The following is a 6,000-nucleotide window of genomic DNA, read 5'->3' as shown; positions in this document are numbered from 1 at the left end:
AAACTGCAAAATGCAGTGTAGACTCCAAGAGGATCTGGACTATACCCATGAGCAAGAGATATATATTTGCTCCATAAATGAATACTAAATTCAGCACATAGATAAATGGCAGGCATGTTCAGCTACATTTCATTTCCCTAGAAGAAAAACTGGGTGGAGAAAATGAGCCCTGGTTTCAATGATGGCATTGCCTTGCACTGCTGAAGGAACCAAGAGTAGAAGACTGCAAAACTACAGTATTGAATTGACAGACAGAGAGCAAGGACATTTTCCTCACAAAAATTTGATCCCAGCTTAGACTTGCTGAAACTATATGCTGCCTTGCTCTGAAAAGCTCTTTCAAAATGTGTGTGTTTGCTTAGAGCTTACTGTTTTGTTGGGTCACCTGTTTGGCTGAAATGTTAAAAACTGGATTTGCCAAAGAACACAGACAAGCAGTTGAGATCCGTATGATAGCATTATCAATTGTAATTTTATCTGTGGAACGGGTGAGAGAGTATGAATGTTAACACCATCAATGGAAGGAAGAAAATACCATTTTTAAGGTTATTTAGTTAGCTTTATTTCTGTCTCTTTGAATACATTAATTCTGATCATCTGTAACAGTGCTTACTAGAAACCAAATGCCTGCCTCTTACACAGCTGCAAAGAGAAATTTGGTTCCATGCTGCTAAACTACCCGGAATATTATAGAAAATATGTTGAAATATGCCTCTTTCCCAGGAGACTTTTTTTGTCCATATCTGATCCAGTATGACATAACATTTTTAATTACAGACTATTAGTATTTTTTGTTTTGAAATCACTGTCACTGCTGTGTTTTATTTGAACAAGTATATAAGTATATATGTGTCATTTTTTCATTTTTTCTTCGCTTCAAAATCACTGCATTATTTAGTGTATCAGACTGAGGGTGAACTTGCAGGAAGAGTGTTTGGGTAAAGAACTATCTCTGAGGGAAGTAGTCATATAAGTGTGCACAGAAAATGAGTCAAGGAACCGAAGGATGGAGGAGAACTTTTTTCTGCTTCTGATTTTACTCTGTGATTGCAATTATTCACAAAGTTCTTTTATAACTAGGTAAACATTATTTAAACATACAGTTTTAGTCTTGGGCACCAACTGCACCTTCCTTATTTATAGGGTGCTTAACAGCGGATGCAGTTAAAGGATTTAAAGCACTTAAAGGAATGCTGACTGCTAACATATGACTAATGCTAACAGTGGCTGTGTTTGACTATATGGAGATCCTGAAAATATCAATTATTCAGAGACAATTGGTTCTAGGTGTCTCAAACTCAGCTCTTCAGTTGGCAGATCTCTAAACAGAAAAATTTAGCTTTAAGTTCCTATTTATTTCTCACCTAATGAAAACATGAAACAAAACAAAAAGCTGCTAATATCCTAGAAGTATCAGACAGATGTATGCACTCTTGTGGAATAATTCATTGACTGTGGTGTCAGGCTGGATATAATGCCCATGAGGAAATTATACTATACTCAGCACAAAACTTAGTACCATCACAGAAGAAGGCAAGTAGATCATACAGAATGAGTCAAGGTCCTGTGCAACAATAGGAAGTGATACATGCTCTATCACATCATGATGCATATTCCCCAAAGGGGCTGAATTAAGGCTACAGGGACAATATTAATTCTGTGGTGTGCTATTTTCCAAGTGGTGTGTTTAGTAATACTAATGCCTTTTACAGTATGTTTGAATGTATTCACAAAGAATGTATTCCAAGTCTACATTACATTGTGTATGCATGTTCAGCCAGATGCATGTCCGTTTTCATTACGTATTGTAATACTGATTTAGAACTACATTTTATCAAAGAATATACAGAAAATATCAACCTAAAACATTCCAATAATAGTTTCTAGCTCAATACTTTTGTCTACATTTCAATTTCATAACATGGAATACTTCAAAGAAAATTTCTGTGCAAGAAAATTGTTCATTTTTGGGCTAAGGAAGAATAAACAGCTCTTTTTCTTTGGATTGAGAAGGAAAAAGCCCTCAGCTCTTAAAGATTCTGAAATCTCCAGTTTATTGAAGCAAAAAAAAAAAAAGAAGTTTCAGCCATGGCTCTTCTCCCCACACACCTTATTCATTTTTTTCCCAGATGCTTGTAATGGAGAGGAAAAATGAGGAGAGGAACGATGTAGTTATCTAACCCAGTGAAATGTGGCGAGCTGGTTCCAGATTTTCTTCATTTTTTCCTTTTCATTCTAATAACACACATTCATTTGTATTTCACACAGGCCCCAGAAACCTGAAATAATGATACGACTGTATGCTGTGCAGCTGATGGATCTTTTCTGTGTAAGATGTCTTGCTTCCTCCATACGAAGTAAATGGTTTCTACGGATGTGTATATTAAAGTTCTCAAGCTGCACTGTAAGTGGTAGTAATTTGGACAGTGACAGCAGCTTGAATGAATGTTTAGAACGTCTTGCTTGTCATTGCTATTGTTATTTGAGATCGCGTTTCCAGAGGTTGGAGCTTATTAGTCAAAGTATTAAGGACCACATTGTGTTGCCATGAGTAACTTCAATCTATTATAGAAATAGGCTTAGGGGCTTTACTACATAGGGAGACAATTCTGAGGTGTTCTGTTTGTCTCTTGATTTGTATGGACTTCTAGTAGTAGTAGTCGATTGCTGGCCTTTATATATACATGTAACTGCAGACATATGGTTAGCTACTCTGGCATGCATGTGAAAAATGGACGCACTACTTGTCTGTATGCTTAACAAAGGGAATATGGAGTCTGAATGTTACAAAACACTGCATCTGGAGTTAAGGCAATAGCTGTTCACAAAGGGGTGCAAGTCATACAATAGGCTACTTTTCAGTAATTACTCTTGAGTTATTCAGGCCCCAAGTGCATATAAAATGAATTAAAAGAAATAAACTTGAGTTGAAGGTATTATATCCCACTCCTCTTAATTTCTGTGTAAACCTTTAAAAAAACCCAGCTCCCTGCTGTTTTGGAGAAACAAATGTAACAGCACTGAACTAATATACATGAACCAGAAAGAGAGATTGGCTGGTTTCAGCTGAGCCATAGGCTGAAAGCTCTGTAAAAAGTGGATGAAAATAGAACCAAAAAGAACATAAAGAATATTTCAAAAGGCTTCCCTATTGTGATTGTAGGCAGTTTTTTTCCCCCCCTTTTTCCCCCTTTTTTTCTTTTTTTTTTTCTTTTTTTTCTTTTTCTTTTCTTTTCTTTTTTTTCCTCAAGAGATGCTTGCTGTGCATCACTACATCCAGATTTGATACCTTAGGTCCTGGAAATTAAATTAAGTACTTCTGTTCTCATCATTTTTTGTCTATGCTGAAGATGCAGGGGCACATATATATGCCATCAGGTATATTCCAGAATCTCCAATAAATGGTCTCAGGTATGATCTTGGTTTGGAAGAAGGCCGCCTCATTCCCCATGGATCATGTCTTTGCATGGAAAATTTTGTCTTGACCTGTGTGTTTTTCTTGGTTATGCCTCAGTGTCTTCTGTGCAGCCTGTTGCTGTGAGAAAGCCCTGTTTACTCCTGAGGCATCTATTTTCATTCTAAAAGCATTTATTTATTTATTTATTTATTTATTTATTTATTTCCTGCAAGCTTACAATAAGTGACCAGAAATGGATAAAACCTGTAATTTTTTAAGGAAAACAATCTCCATGCAATTTAATACCTCATCTTATGATTTTCTTCTTTGATCTTTCTCAGTATCTCTTCCCTATATCTGTCTTGGGCTCTCAAACACAATGTTATGAGGATTTTCTAAGGTAGGAATTCTGGCTTTGTCTAACTGTGCAGTGAGCAGTGTATTTTTATGTACCTAATACAAGATTGCATAGCAATAAAAATCTGCTGCACCCGTTCTCACTGTGGTTACAATTTGGTATGAATATGAGCTCTTTACTTTGGCTAATGATATATATGGCAAAGCAGGAACTCAGCATGGAGCTTCTCTGCCATATACTGCCCTTTGCTGTGGTCCCGATGCCCCAAATGGCTGCTCACTCTGCTAATCAGCTGCAGAGGGAATGGCACTTTTCTTGCTTGTGTTTTTCATTTTTCTTGAGGAGACTCTTACTTGAAGGTAAATACTTAGGTTGCGATTGTAGCTAGCCAATTTCTGAAGAGCAGTAAGAAAACTCTTTTTGTTTCTTCGCAGGACTGTTAATTATTATTATTTTTTTTCTGCAGACTATTGGAAACAATTGAGTTATTGTGGAGTTTAGTGAATGTCCCTTGCAGCATTTGAGAGTTTTGCTGTCTTTCCTCTTTCTAGCTATAGGGCCTCTATAAAAAAATTGCTTGCACTGGAGCTCCCAACCAAAACTAGGTCCATTTCATCTCAGCTGGGGTTTCATTTCCAGCACAGAAGTCAGTTTGGTTTTGTAACTTTGCAATTCTTCTGACTGAACTGGAACTGAGTTGTAAATGTAAACCAATGTATTTTGAATTAACCCATGGAAACTCCACTGACTTTTACCTTGGGGTTTTGAATTAAGCTTAATAGAAAAAGATATGCTTATTTTCATGAATAAGACTGAAAAATAACTCCTAGGAATTATTCTACTCTTTTCCGCAATAACTGGCTCTCGAATGTAGTATTGAATAGGAATTAGGTGTCCAAGATTACTCCTCCAAAGTGACCATCCAATGTAAAATATTGTTAAAATTATTACTTTATTCTATCCTGTGAGGTGCATTTTGCAGGGTAATCATCATACATAGAAACCAAGCAAATGAACAAACCTGTAGCCTATGTGGGCTTTGGACAAGGTCGATGTGGGATTTTCTGCTCTGTATACCCTGAGAGCCCTGGAGATCAGTGTTCAGACACCTGCATGAGACTAGATGGAGCTGGACAAGGTCCAGGTCTGGACAGGCTTACACACTTAGTTTTCTTATTACCTTTTCCACAGCTGATAGCTGAAGTGATTTAGATAAATAAAAGGCTATGACACCTGTGGAGCTGGGGAGCCCCAAGAGGCGCTGAAATGGATGGCTTTCTAAAGTGAAGCTCCAGTACCAAGAAGTGGGAAACACTGCTTTCCATGAGGTAATGCATAACAACTGCGAGTCATTATCCATTTACAATGTTTCTCTGTACAATACTGTGATTTCACAGTATACACTAGAAGGTTAGGGTTAGAAAAATAATAACACAGAAATGACTTTGATTTGATCAGGACAAACCTAAAGGCAAATCTTTTTTTTTTTCTTCTTCTTTTTTTCTTTTTAAATGAGAAAGATTTTCAAACCTTTCAGTTTATGGTTTTATTTGAATTAGAATTCCCTAACATTTTGTGCAGAGGTGTTTATATGCATTAAATATGCTCGATGCCTGATGTTTGGTAGATTATAAAAGGAGAATGGACTAGCTTCTGTGATATCTTTTGCATGGAAATATGAATTCTAGCAGTAGAAAATGGATGGATTTCTGCAGTGTGAATATTATTTTTATTCCTGATTATCCTGGCAGAACATTTCATGCTGTGTATGATGAGACTCTTTGTTTTAAAGCTACTAGGACAAGTATCTCCTTTTCCTTACAGAGAGAAAAATGAAAGATTCCAGGAATGGCGGTGACAAAGGACAGGTTTGCTTCCCAGAACTAATGAACCTGGTATGTACAAAGTTTCTTTGTCTTTGTTTCCTAGCAAATTAAACAGCTTCAGAGTACAAAACCATGTATGAGAACTCAGTTATCCATACTGTCAAATTGTTAGGCTGGTCAAAGGCATGTTATTTGCCTGTGCTGACTGGCTCTCTCCCAGACAATTTCCAGACAGGATGAGGGAGTTGGCATAGGCTGTAGACTTCACCCAGAAAGCTCTTCAGTTGCTTTTGAGGGCAAGAAAGATGAATACAGTTACAGACCACTCCAAGTTTGTTGTCCTCATTACTAGAAAAAGGTCCTGGACATTTGGTTTTGCATAGATATCAGTTGTACTAATGAGAAGAACAAATTTTCTG

Source organism: Coturnix japonica, chromosome 3 (genome assembly GCF_001577835.2).
Source record: "Coturnix japonica isolate 7356 chromosome 3, Coturnix japonica 2.1, whole genome shotgun sequence".
Classification (NCBI taxonomy): Eukaryota; Metazoa; Chordata; class Aves; order Galliformes; family Phasianidae; genus Coturnix; species Coturnix japonica.
The sequence above is the reverse complement of the archived record's forward strand: the minus strand, read 5'-3'. Positions refer to the sequence as shown.